Genomic DNA, 13,899 nt, shown 5'->3' with positions numbered 1-13,899 from the left:
TTCTTCAATTTATATTTCTTGATCAACTCTGATTTAGTTGGCTGTAAGTAAAGCTTTTTACTTTTTAAAAAATTCCCCTGAAATGATTTTTGGTAAAATGGTAAAACGCTCATGTAAGAGTGACTTTACACGAATGAAATGATGTTGGATGCAGAACTGATTTGCCAACATTGCCCACAGTGCGAATAACCACCCTGGCCAGTACGTATTCAAAAACAGGATGCTTTATCTTCCTCTCCAACTCGAAAAAGTCCCTGGAAGAAAGCAGAGAGAGACAGCATTGGATGGAGGGCTGCTGTCCAGCTGCCCAGAGTTGGCAGATGCATCCTCATTCCCGTCCACCTTTAGCCCAGGCGCCCTCCCTGAACTTGGCGGAATGATTTTAACTTTCCCTTTAAATTGCAGCTCTGAGCGCGCGCCGCGCACAACCCGCCGAGGAGCTAAGCAGCGGGGTGGTTCGCACAGCCCAGGTGCGGTAGATCTATGGGGGACATGCACTGGAGCACGGACCTCCTAGCAGCTAACCCCGGCGCTCTCGGACTCCGCTCTAGCCCGAAGAGCCTCGCTTTGTTGTGAAGTCCCGTGGAAACGCTCTGCAATAACCAATATTTCCCTCTAGGCGGAGCCCGCAAGCCCCAGGGAAGTGACACGCACTAACTCCAGCTCCTCGCGGGCTGGGCAGGGAGCAGAGCTCCCGGGAACGCACTGAGGCGCTTGTCCATCTCCCAGCCTCTTCCCCTCCTCCGGGCCCAGGAGCCAGCCGCTAGGCTCGGCCAGGCAGGAGTCCCTCTTGAAGCAGTCGGGCCCACCCTCTAGCTCCCACCCCTGCGCAGGCGGCAGCAGCAGCAGCCATGGGGCCAGGAGGCGGCGGCTGCTGAGCGTCCCGCGCCGGGACAAGATGGGGGGACGTTAGTAGCGGCGCAGCTGCTGGGGCAGGAGCTCGGTGCACGGTGGCGGGAGAGCGAGAGCCGCCCCTGGCGCCTCGCGGCTGGGAGCTCGCTCGGAGCAGTCAGGTACGGGGCACCGGCTCGGTCCCCCGCTTTGTAAACCCTCAGGCGCGGGTTTTCCAGGGCTGCCTGCTCGCCCGCGGGGTGGTTGTTCCGCGAGCGGGTGTAATCCGAGCCGGCCCGTGCACGCGGGGGTGTGGGCAGAGGGCTCGCTCCGGGCACGCTCGGCCCTGCTGCTGCGCCGCTATTTTTAGCGGTGAACTCCTGGAAGTTTAGACGCGCCAGCGAGCGCCGCGGGCGGGGACCGATGGGCCCCCAGGCTGAGCGCTGACCCCGGAGCGGGCTCCCTGCGGCGGCACGCTGGTGAGTGAGTGAGTCCGCTCCCCGCCCGGGGCTGGGCTGGTGCCCTGCGGAACGCCTGGCGACGCGGTGCCCCCGCTCTCCCTCGCACGGGCTGCCCCGCGGGGGGCGGGGCGTTATCGGGCGGCGTGTGAAACTCGGGAAAGTTTGGCCAAGCCCGGGGATGGGGGAGGAGCCGGGGTGCTGCTGTTCGCGGGGCGGGCAGCCGTGGGCCAAAGGGGGGTGGGCAGGGGGCTCGCTGGTAGGTGACGCCGGCCGTGCGTGTCCGAGCGGCAGCGCTGGCGCTGCACAGGTTTAGCGGGTGTTTGGGTCGCTGCCCCTTGGCCAGGCTTGTGCCCGTCTCCGCGCCCGGCGCGTGTTAGCCGGGAGTGATGCCGTGGTGGCTGTAGGCAGCGCGGAGAGCAGGTCCCAGGTGGGCACAATGTGCAGTGCAAGCCCCGAGGCGATGCTGGTGGACCCCTTGCTCCCTAGGAGGGGCCGGTACGGGAGGGGGAATCGCTTTTTGGCGTGGCTACAGAGGGAACGTGTAACTGTTGATTGGGGGAACGGATCGCGCAATTTAAAGGTTTGGGGGGGCATCTCACAGCATAGCCTCCGGATCTACACCAGAGGTTTTCAAAGAGGGGAATGTGCCCCAGTGGTGGGGGCAGAGGAACGTTTGGGGCAGTGGCACCAGGCAGGGCTAGGGGTGGGGGCGTCGCCTCCACCCTCTGACTTACCTCAGTGGGCCATCCAGCCTGTCTGGGTTTGGGGGCACAATTAACAATTGTAACCCAAAGAGGGGGCTAAAGCATACGTTGGTTGTGACCCCTCCTCACATCCAGACAGACTGAGTTTCCCCAGAGGTGAGTCGTAGTGGGGATGGCTCTCCCTCCTTGAGCCCTGCGAGAGCTGGCCTGAGCCACCTGGCATTGGGGTGGGGAGCCCCACAGTTTGAAAACCTCTGATAGAAGCTGTGCTAAATGGAAGGCAAGGTGAGCCTCACTGCTGTGCCAGGGGAGCAGAGGCCCTGCTATAGGAATAGGAGAGCAGCGTCTCCCCTGGGAACAGACCTAGGGTATTTGCCCCAGGGCAGTCTGCAAAGCAGATGGTGGGAAGTGCTGGGACTCCAGCAACAGGGAAGGCGAATAAGCCCCATGTAGCAGGCTCAGCTCATAGCCAGCCACCCTGCTGCTTCCTCCCTCCCTGTGCTGCACGGGGACATGGTGAGTGCTGATGCCAGGGAGAGCTGCTGCCTCCTGGATGCTGGCCATCTGCGGGAGAGGCATGCCTTGCCCACTCCCATTGCCCTGGGCAGAGTCTGCTGCAGCCCCTCCAGATGGGTCTCCTTCAAACATTTAGCTGTTGCTTCGTGGGGGGAAGGGGCATGTCATCCTCCACTGTTGCCTCTACTTGGCTAGACTGCCCAGTTGTGGTGGGAGTTCTGGTCAGTCTCTCCAGATTTAACTGTCCCCTCCCCCCATTCCCAACTGCCCCAAGTTTCTTTATTACACAGGTCTTCCTGTGAATATATGTATTGCTGCTGTTATCTTGTTATAACAAATCAGAATCCAGGCTATAGCCAGGTGGAATTGATATTCGGAGATCGCCGGTCTTCCTGTTTCTGTCTGCATATGGTAAATCTCAGCCTATTCTCTATCTCCAACCTTGTGGCAGTCACGTGGGGCTTGGGTAGTGACATAAATTCAGGCCCCAAAGATTTCGCTGAAGTGTTGCTGCTGCTTGGAGTAACAGGCATGAAATACAAAGCAAACAAACCATTGTGACCCTCTAAAAATATTTGTGGGCATTGATGGGAGATGATGGGAGAACTTTACTGAAAGGAAAACTTGAAAATGGCCTTGAAAATGTAGGAACTGTTTTACTTTGAAATCCTATTCTTTAGATAAATCACTCCCTGTTTCTACGGGATAGTTCCCATAAGACAGCAAGGAATTTTCAGGGAGTGTCATTGCACCAGTATTTGCTCTTCTCATCAGATTTGGCTGTATCTTCTGTGTATCTGCAAAGCAGTGTTTGATCAGTAGCATTTCTTTCTTGTAGGCTGTAATAAAACAGGCTAGTGTGCAATCAGTGCTCTGCTTTCCATGCGGGATATAAAAATAAAGTGTTTGTATTTTGTATTTACTGTAAGTGCTGCATGTGAAATAAAATTGAAAGAAGTATTTTAAAAACAAATTCCACAAGTGAATGTTTTGGAGCCAGCCATATTAAGGAAAATGGAATAACTGCTAGAGTAGTTGGCGTTTACTCACAAGAAAATCCTGCGTGCAAAGATTTAACTGATTTTTGCTGGAGACTGGCTCAGTACTATCTCTGCAGTGCAAACTAGCAGATGTTTATTGTAGGTGGTTTACTTCTTGGACAGTCATGGTAAATATCTTAACCCAGTATGTGTAATATATTCAACCACAGTAGCAGTTTGCTCCTCACATAACTGCAAGTAGCAGCCCCGCAAAGAGACCCTGGATCACATTTCTGCTCTGTTATTCCATTGTAAATAACTGAAATAACTTCATTGAAGCCAAGCTCTTTTTTACACTGGTGTAAATGAAAGCAGAACATGGCTAGTGCTTAACAAATCCTCCTGTCAGCCTACCAGCAAACACTTAATAAGATAAATCAGAAAGTTTCATTGAGAAGATTTGTCAAATTGATGGAAGTTTAACTTGAATTTTAAAAAGGCATTTATATACCTGTCCACTCACATCAAAGCTGAAAACACTTTTGGACATAGACCTAATGGGAATAGATTTGTGATAAGTTATTGAAAAGATTTGTTTGAGACAAGGATGCTGATTTAAATGACACTATTTAAAATATGGGGGAAGAGATAAAGGGGATTGGAATTAAAATGTCTTGTTGGATCTCATTGAACTACATGAACGTTTATTGAAAGCTGTCCAACCTAGCTTAAAAAACCCCTACGATTTAAATAGGAATGTTCTATCTCTCATCTCCTCCACCTTTTCTCAGCTTTATGTGCCAAGAATTGCAACATGTTAATATATTATGCTGGTACATTTTAATTATAAAGGGTGTGCAAGAAAGGCAGTTAGTTGTCTTTTCAGCTTTTAATGGATTTCCCTGGGAAGCCTGCTATAGAAAGTGCAGACAAATGTTCGTCTATTCAAGTGAGTCACAAGTGTGTTTTTTGTTTTGCTTTTTGTTTTTTCCATTTGAGGTGGAATTATCAATTTATCCGGAGTGGTAAACTTATAGAAGTAACTGCTAGTGATAGGCACCTTGCAAATCCCCTAATTACTATCATGCATAGTGTTTTACTCTTGTCCCATTATCTGCAGTACTGATAGAATTCTGTCTTTAACTCTTGAAAATCCTACTACTATTTTTGTTTTAATGATGTACAGCAGCATCAGTTGGTATCAATGTATGTGGAATTTTGCTATTACAGTCTAAGAGTCTGATCTTACACACACTAACAAAAGTAGTGTTCATAACTGCAAGTGAACCATTGGGTCCCTTACCACTGTGGGGAGGCAAAAGAAGTTTCCACTAAGAAATCTTCTTCCTCCAGGGTGGATCTGGAGCTGCCAGCAGCCTAAGCCCCCCCATCCCACTGAGGTGTGGAGAACAGAAGTGCTCACATGGGGCAGATTATGCTCCCATACTTTTGTGGAGTAGCACTTTATTCCGCAGTTAGCTCCACTGATTTCAACAGGGCAGGGCAAAATCTTACCCTTAGAGCGTGGGGGAAGCAGGTTGGAACAAAGGGAGAACAGAACAAACAGATCCCTCTTCAAACAGCCAGGGGTGGAATGAGATCCCTTCTAGCCAGTGGTCTGGAGACTTAAAAAGTGTTCTCTTGTTAGCACTCATCTTGGGGATATTGGATTTGTAAAGTTTTTTCTTCCAAGTTTGCTTTATTATTTTATGTAAACATATTGTGTGTGTGACTGGTTCCTCCTGGGATGCCACCTTGAACTGGGGTACTACTGAGCCCCTGACCCACCAGTCTGGGTTCCTCTCACATTGTGCTGTTTTGACAAGCTGCAAAGCCCTCCAGCCTGTACTTTCACCAGGGAGGGGGACACCCAGATGCAGTTACAAGGAGACTGTCTGACCAGCCCCTGCTTAGGAAGGCTACAGCTAAGGCAACTCCCAACTCCTCAGGCACCTCCCCTCCCCCCAGAGTATAAACCCAAAATTATATAGTCTTGTGCTGCACAGGAAACTGTGCAGCGCATGCTCATAAAATTCGCCCCCCCTCAATGTGGAGAGAAATATGCAGCAGCCTTTGCCCCTGAGTTATAATGCACACACACTTCACTCCAACTCATCAGTTTAGATAAAGCTAAAGCAAGTTTATTAACTACAAAAGATGGATTATAAGTGATAGCAAACAGATCAAAGCCAATTATCTAGCAAATAAACAAAAAAACACAAACTCAGCTTAATTTACTAAATATATTGGATGTGAATGGCAGATTCTCACCCTGAGAGATGATAAAAGCAGGGTGCAGATTCTTAAGAGGCAAGCTGCACTTGCCTTACAGCTTGAAATCCCCAGGTGTTTCATTCACAGGTAGAAATCCCCCCAGTTCAGTGTTTGTTCCTTGGGTGTTTTCAGCAGTCTTGTGTGGGGAGTGAAAAACTACAGATGATGTCACTCCCTGCTTTATATGGCTTTTGCATATGGTGGAAACCCTTTGTTCTCAAAGCTTGGTTCCCAAACCAGTCCCTGGAAAAATACTGACGTCCCAAGATGGAGTCCAGAGACTTGGTCTCATCGCATGTTGTTGTAGAGTTATATCAGCCATTACTCGGAGGCTGTCTGTTGCATTCTCAGGAAGGCTCTCCAGGTGGGAGATAAGCTTCTCCTAAGGCCTATTGTTTTTTTTCCTGATGGCCCATTGCCTTGAATAAGCCCTTCCCCACCCACTATCTAGACCAGTGCTCTTCACTATTTTTGAAGTGGGGCTACATTTTGGCAAAAAACCTTCAATACGAGAGCCACATCAACTCTAAGTCAACACATTGCTTACAGTTCCTTAATGATGTAATGTTACAGAGCCACTCGTGTAACTAAAACAAAGTCTACTTGTACAATAAAACAGTCCTCCTTTTATAAAATAATAACCAGGAGAATATATGGAATTAAAAAGGCACCTATGCAGGTAAACTTTTTCAGAGCAGAATAATGAAAACTTACTATAAAAATTGGGTGAGCGAAAGTGTGCCTGTTCCTCTTCGACTTTGTTCATGCAGTATTTGTAATCTGTCATCGCAAGCCTGGTAAGGCAGTCCAAATGTTCGTTGGTCAATTTGTTCCTCTGTTTTCTTTTCACCCCTCTGGCTGGGGCTGAGGGCTCTAGGGTGGAGCTGGGAATGAGGAGCTCAGGGCTGGGGCAAAGGGTTAGGATGCAGGAGGGGTGAAGGCTTTGGGATGGGGCTGGGGATGAGGATTTTGGGGTGCAGGTAGGCTGCCCCAGGGCTGGGGCCAGAGGACTCCCCACAGCCCTCTCCCTGCTGGCAGCAGCTAGCTCTAGGGGAGAGGCCTCTCTCTCCCTCCTGCTGGCAGGCAGCACAGAGCTCAGGGGGAAGGGGCCCCCATCTTGCTCTCCCCTGCCAGCGGCAGGGAGCTCCAGGGCTAGGGGAGAGGCCCCCAGCAGCCCTGCAAGCCACAGCTTGCTCCCCTCCCCAATTCCCACCCACGCCCCACCACCCTTCTTTCCAGGTCCCTGCTGCATGGCCTTTTAGAGCTATTTATAGCCTACTGCGCAGCTTAGAGGGAACGTAGCAAGCCGCACTTAGAGTTGATGGGAGCCGCCACTGGCTCGTGGGCCTTGCTAAGAAGAACACTGATCTAGACTGAAAGCATCTTGTCTAGTGGGTGTTACCCAGGTGTAGCTATATTTGAAATACAGATGCATGGTCAATATTCATAGATGCATTCAGATAGGATAATCGTATTCAGCAAATCATAACTTTTCCAATGACATATCACATGGCTTATCTTGCATAAAATACATCATAGTTATGCCATGCTCATAATAACATCGCTGTGAAGAATATGGATGGGGTGCAGTGTCACACATATATACTAATTAGATGTGACCCTTACTTCCATCAAGTTGCTCATGAGGCTATTTATTGCTGCAGAAGTTACTAGTTGCTGATTTATATGAATGCTTATGTCACTTAGAATGTCAATCAGAGAGCAAAGTTTCAGCATTTGGAATGTTGCATATATTATTTCAAATGCCAGATTTTAATGGACAGAATATATGTGAGGAATTCTCTGTACTTAGGAAGGGCTGTATTACTCTGACTATTTGTCAATGTTCCAATGCCTAAAACACTGCTAGACAGACATTGTTGCAATTTAACTTGAGGTGGGAAGCAATAAGTGAGGAATAACAAAGAATAGAATGGATGGGGAATGGGTTACCACAATAAGACCCAGCTAAGTATGCACACATTATGATGGTTCAGTAGAAGATTGGGTTTCTTTTTAGTTAAAAGACATCTTATTTATTGGCTCTCTTTTTATTGGCATCACCAATGAGGTGACTGTGTAGGAAGGATTTGAATGAGGAAAGAATAATGGTCTGGCAGAGCAGAATTGGGATGGTGTCCTAAGATAAGGGGCAGTGTGGGAAGAGCAGGTCAAGGGGCATTGAATCTGCCATTGCTGGTAAAGTGCTGGAGGCAGAGAGTATCATATTGCATCAGCCTAGCTTGGCAGGAACAGACTAATATTGGAGCTTGAAGGAACACTTTGTGCTCAGATTGTTTACCACAGGTTGTTTACTGTATATGAATCCTGAAATGCAGTGGCTGCATACTTACAGAACACCTCCTATTCTTAAGAGATTGATGCTCAGTGTAAGAGAAATGGATTCACCACATAAATGAGAGAGGCCATCCCTTCACAGAGAGAGATGTTTTCCATATCTTGTCATCTCAGCATCTGAAACGCTAAGTACATTTAAGCAATGACCTTTTAAAAAGGAGTCGCAGAGAAAAAACTATAAAACGTAGTTTATACTAACTTTATTTTTGTTAAATATTTTAGAAAACTATAAACTTTGGAAAGGCTTAAAAATACTCATGAGCAGGTCTGCAGGCTTGTCATGCTGGTGAAAATGTCACAGATCTTGGGAGTTCTCTGTTTATCCGTTACTTCTGTGCTGGAAGGCTCAATGTGGGTTAACTCACAGGTCTGGTTCAGATGGGAGGCCCTGAGGGAGGGTCAGAGAGTAAGCCTACCCCACACTTACCTTGCAGTTGTAGCTCCTGTGTCCTGCAGGGCTGGACCCATTTCCCTGATCCAGGCGTTACTTGGAATTGTAGCACGATTCACTCAAATTTGGCCTGTCTACCACTTCATCGTGATGGAAGGTCAGCTTGGGCTAACCTGAGTGGTGGTGTGGCCCCAGGCACCAGGTTGGAACACGTGGAGGAGGACCAGAGACATCCCAGAGGACTGGACAAGGGCAAATATAGTACCTATGTATGGGTACTATATATAGTACCTATTGTGATAGACCCAGGCCAGTTGGGTACAGCAGAGTAGTCCTGTTGGTATCCAGGAAGTGGGCAGGCAGAGCTCACCCACTGCTAAAGGACCTTCCCCCCAGCCTAAAGGGAGGATCCACAGGTCCGTGATACCAAATAATTGCGGGGGACAACTAATGAGATAACAGGAATGGGAGTGAGATCACAGGGCTAAAGGAGGGGAACCTGATGGGAACACTGAGCAGAGAACCCTGGACAGCGCCCACTGCTCCTTGAAGGCATCAACAGAGCCAGTGGACACCACCCAGAGGAACTCTGCCCGGATGCGTGAACGGACGGAGGAGTGGAAATAGGCCCCACAGTCGCAGGAAATCCCTCGGCCAACCTCCTCTTCCTGGTTTTGTAGATGGCCATTTTCGCCAGGGCTAGGAGGTGGTTGACAAGGAGGTTCTGCGACTTTGTGGGGCCATGGATGGGGAATGCGTAGATGAACAGGTGAGGGGAAAAGTGCAACCAAAAACATAAGAAGAGATTTAAGAGGAGCCGGAAAAGGGGCTGCAACCTGGCTCACTCTAGATAAATGTGCGCCAGGTTTTCCTTCATGCCGCAAAAGGGGCAGGTGTTTGGGAGAGGGGTAAACCATGCCAAGTACACGCCTGTGCTCACGGTCCCGTGAAGGAGCCGCCAACTGATATCCCTTGCGGGCTTTGGAATCAGGGTGGAGTACGTGCTAGCCCACCGGGGCTTCTCACCCTTGAGAGGTGGCAGAAGGTCCCGCCACTTTGTGTCAGGGCGGGATGCGAGGGTGAGGAAATGAAGAGTGTGGAGCACGAGCGTGTACAGATGTTTCCTTGGCGCGGTCTGGAACTGAACTGGCTGCAAATCGTGCAGCTGGCTCACAGTGAAAGGGCAGGAGGGCCAGTTGGGTCCATGGGGCAGGGGCCCAATGAAAAGGTCTGGAGGACCAGGAGTGGAGGCTGGGTGGAGTGTGCCCTCTCGCAGGACCCAGTCAAGGTAGGCCTGAGCAGCGGGCAGCAAAGCCCTCCTGAAGTATGCGCTGGGGAGTACGAGGTCTGGAGAGCCCCATGTGCTGAGCGAGCGTCAGGGGATCCAGCCAGTCTCCCTGGTCATAGTCTAGGTCGTCTCTGACTGGTGTCTTCTGCCAGGACCGACCTCTGGCACACCGCGGGGGACTCCGCCACCTGCACACGGAGCTGGGGGTTGCATAGCAGGGGCTCCGCAAGGAGATCCCCCACCTCGGCGGCTGCTACGGACCTGGTGGCCAAAACCAGTTTCCAGGTCCAGAGGAGGTCCCGGTAGAAGGCTGGCAGCCCGGAGAGGTCTCGCAGAAGACCTCTTGGATACAGCAGCGTAGTAGAAGGCAGATATACTGGCCACCGGATAAGCAGTTTTCTGTTCCCTGACTGACCATAGCAGGGCTGCTCCAGGCTAATGAGAACACCTGACTCCAATTAACCTGCAATGAGTCAGGTGAGGCCGTTAAGCTAATATGAACACCTGACTCTAAGGCCCCTCTGATACTATAAAAGTACTCATTCTGGTCAGGCTGAAAGGAGCCAGGGAGAGGACGTGCAGCTGAAGGGCTGGGTAATGAAGACACTCTCAAGCCACTGGAAAGAGACCCTTAAGGTAAGGGTGAAGAAGGCATTAAGAGAGAGAAGCGAGGGAGCTGTGGGGAAGTGGCCCAGGGAAAATGTAGCAATTCTGGCAGTGAAAGGCTGGCTGCCAACAGCGGCTGCCATTAGGGTTCCTGGGCTGGAAACCGGAGTGGAGGTCAGCTTAACTTCAGTATCTGGGAAGATAAATATTAAAATAATCAATTTGTAGGTATCTGGAAGACAATAAGGTAATAAGTAACAGTTAACATGGGTTTATCAAGAACAAGTCATACTAACCTAATATCTTTCTTTGATAGGGTAACAAGCCTTGTGGACTGGAGGGAAATAGTAGATATATCACATCACAACTTTAATAAGGTTTTGATACTGTCTCACATGACTTCATAAATAAACTAGGAAAATGTAGCTTTAGATGAACCTAGTATAAAGTGAATGCACAACTGGCTGTTAGCAGTGGTTCACAGGCTGGGAGGATATATTGAGTGGGACCTTCCTAGGTCTGATTGTATTAAATATCTTCATGAATGGTTTGGATAATGGCATAGAGAGTAGACTATGTCACTTGTGGATGTTACCAAGCTGGGAGAGGTTGCAAGCACTCTGGAGGACAGAATTAGAATTCAAAATGATGTTGACAAACTGGAGAAATGTTCTGAAAGAAATAGGATGACATTTAATAAGGACAAGTGCAAAGTACTACACTTAGGAAGGAAAAATCAAACGCACAGATAGAAAATGGGGAATGACTGCCTAGGAAGGAGTACTGCAGAAAAAGATCCGTGGGTTATAGTGGATCACACGCTATATATGAGTCAACAATGTAATACTGTTGCAAAAAAAAAGCAAACATCATTCTGGGATGTATCAGCAGAAGTGTTTATAGGCAAAACACAAAAAATAATTCTTCCACTCTACTCAGTGCTGATAAGGCCTGAAATGAAGTACTGTGTCCAGTTCTGGGCACCACACTTTGGGAGAAAATGTGAACAAATTGGGGAAAATCCAGAGGAGAGCAGCAAAAATGATTAAAGGTCTAGAAAACATGACTTATGAGGAAAAATTGAAAAAATTGGGTTTGTTTAGTCTGTAGAAGACTGAGCAGCAACATGATAACAGTCTTCAAATATGTAAAAGATTGTTATAAAGAAGAGCATGATAAATTATTCTCCTTAAGGGAGACTGGGGACAGGAAAAGAAGTAATGAGTTTAAATTACAGCAAGAGAAATTTGGTTAGATATTGGAAGTTCTTCATAATCTGTAAGGTTAGGTTAGCCCTGGAACAAAGTACCTGGAGAGGTTGTGGAATCTGTGTCATTAAAGGTTTTTAGGAACAGAGTAGACAAACGCCTGTCAGGGATGGTGTAGATCAGGGGTTGGCAACCTCTGGCACGTGGCTTGCCAGCGCAAGCACCCTGATGGGCTGGGCCAGTTTGTTTACCTGCTGCGTCCGCAGGTTCGGCTGATCACGGCTCCTACTGGCTGCGGTTCCCCGCTCCAGGCTAATGGGGGTGGCAGGAAGCTGCAGCCAGCACATCCCTTGGCCTGTGCCACTTCCCACAGCCCTCATTGGCCTGGAGCAAGTAGTTAAAACAATCAATCTCTCAGGTAATACTAATGACAGACTGTGGACAAAGGATAATTTCAATTCTGAAGCCTACCACCAAGTTCCTTGATCTGTCAGTTATATCTGGGTTTCTCAGTCTTTTTCTTTCGGAGGCCCCCACCCAACATGCTATAAAAGCTCCAAGGCCCAGCGGGGGCAGGAGAGAGCCCCGGGGCATAGGTGTAGTTTTACTTTGATTTTGGGGGTGTGAGGGCTGGAAGGGCTTGAGCCAGCGCTGCACAGCGGGGTCCAGGGAAAGAGAGCCACCTCCACTCCCTGACTTACCTCAGCAGGCCAGCCAAGGGGATGCAACCAAAAAATATAACTCAATGGTGGGGTGTAGGGGGAACTCAGTTCAAAAACTTTGAAAAGCACTCGGGGTATATGGAGAGGAGTAGCTAGGGGGCTGTGCATGGACAGAGGTATAGCTCAGGGTACATGGAGAGGGGTAGCTAGGGGGCTGTGCATGGACAGAGGTATAGCTCAGGGTACATGGAGAGGGGTAGCTAGGAGCTGTGCGTGGGCAGAGGTGTAGCTCAGGGTGCAGAGAGGGGGTAGTTAGGGGCTGTGCATGGGCAGAGGCATAGCTCAGGGTGCAGGGAGGGGGTTGCTAGAGGCTGTGTGCCAGGAGAGCTTCCCCTACAATGTCTGCTCCCTGAGGACTCTGCTGCCCTGGAGCTGGGTCACCCTGCCCATGCAGCTCTTCGAAGGGGGCTGCAAGCTGAGGAGCTACTGCAAGTCTGGGCACCAGCAGCAGACGGGAAAGTCACAGCTGCCTGCTCCATGGTACCTGCTCCAGCCAGAGTTGCAGCTGCCCCACACATCAGACTCTGGATTCTGACCTATGACCTGGCCAGAGGGCAGGGCCTGAGGCAGACTGGGGGAGAGGCAGAGGGGGGTGGAGCTGCCCCCGGGACTGCCACACTCTGGGTAAGGCACTGAGTTATGGTCTCTCATGAAATGGGACCAGTTCAATAACATGTAGGCTAGACAGAGAAACAACATTAAAAGTGTGAAGTGCAGACTGGCATGTGCCTAGTAATTCTGCGGTGGGAACCACTGGGAAGGGGTGGGAATGCATTGTATGCATAGTGGGAATGGTAGTCTATGCATCAGCTGCAACATAATAATTAGCATTTAATAGCACGTTCCATGTGGGATATCAAATCACATCTTCCCACGTGATGTAGGTATGGTAATACATCAGCAATACTAATAGTGATCAAATAGGCATAAATTTGATTATTCATATAGGGCCTGATCCAAAGTTTCAGTTCACTTCATTGAGATTTGGATCAGGGCTATATGGTTCATCCTAAAAGTTCTCAAGCTCCCCCAACTCCATCAGGACAGGATGGTGCTCCAGACCTTGCAGGATAGGTTTAGAGAAGGGTCGCTTTTCTTGATTCTGTGACTTTTTACTTTGCAGGTTGGTGAAGGGGATTTGAATCTTAGCTCTTTAAATACAACAAGGTAGTAATGGTGTGAACATCAAAACCATGTTTTTTTTCCTCTGGCTTCCTGATTAAGTTGGGCATCGGGGGCATGAGATGAGACAAACAAGGTCTCCCATCCAGCACATTGTCTTACTTCTCTCTCTCCAAAACCTATTGCAGTCAATAGACTTCCCCAGGCTTAGGATCAGGTACTTTTAAATTTCTAAATTCCTCAAGATGGGGATTCACTCATTTTCCAACACCAACTACACAGCATGTATAATACAGGTGGACAAACAATGTAACTTTTGGAATAACAGGATCCTGAATTGCACCTCTGACCTGTAATTTTACGAAGATTTTCATATGATAACAAGAACTAGATTCACATGGACTTGTTGTCATTCCTGAAATGTTCTTGGTGAGGTAG

The 13,899-nt window shown here is 49.0% G+C and overlaps 1 protein-coding gene across 1 annotated transcript in view; it reads left to right on the top strand.

Moving 5' to 3' along the window:
• Positions 1 to 645: 645 nt before the first annotated feature.
• GHR (growth hormone receptor) overlaps positions 646 to 13,899 on the top strand; it is a 191,698-nt gene continuing 178,444 nt past the window's right edge. The window contains exon 1 of the mRNA XM_030567486.1: positions 646 to 1,013. The gene's annotated coding sequence lies outside the window, so the exon portion shown is untranslated. The remainder of the gene's footprint in view (positions 1,014 to 13,899) is intronic.

This window comes from Gopherus evgoodei, chromosome 6, assembly GCF_007399415.2.
Source record: "Gopherus evgoodei ecotype Sinaloan lineage chromosome 6, rGopEvg1_v1.p, whole genome shotgun sequence".
In the NCBI taxonomy this organism is placed as follows: Eukaryota; Metazoa; Chordata; order Testudines; family Testudinidae; genus Gopherus; species Gopherus evgoodei.
This window is presented reverse-complemented; position numbering and strand designations above follow the sequence as displayed.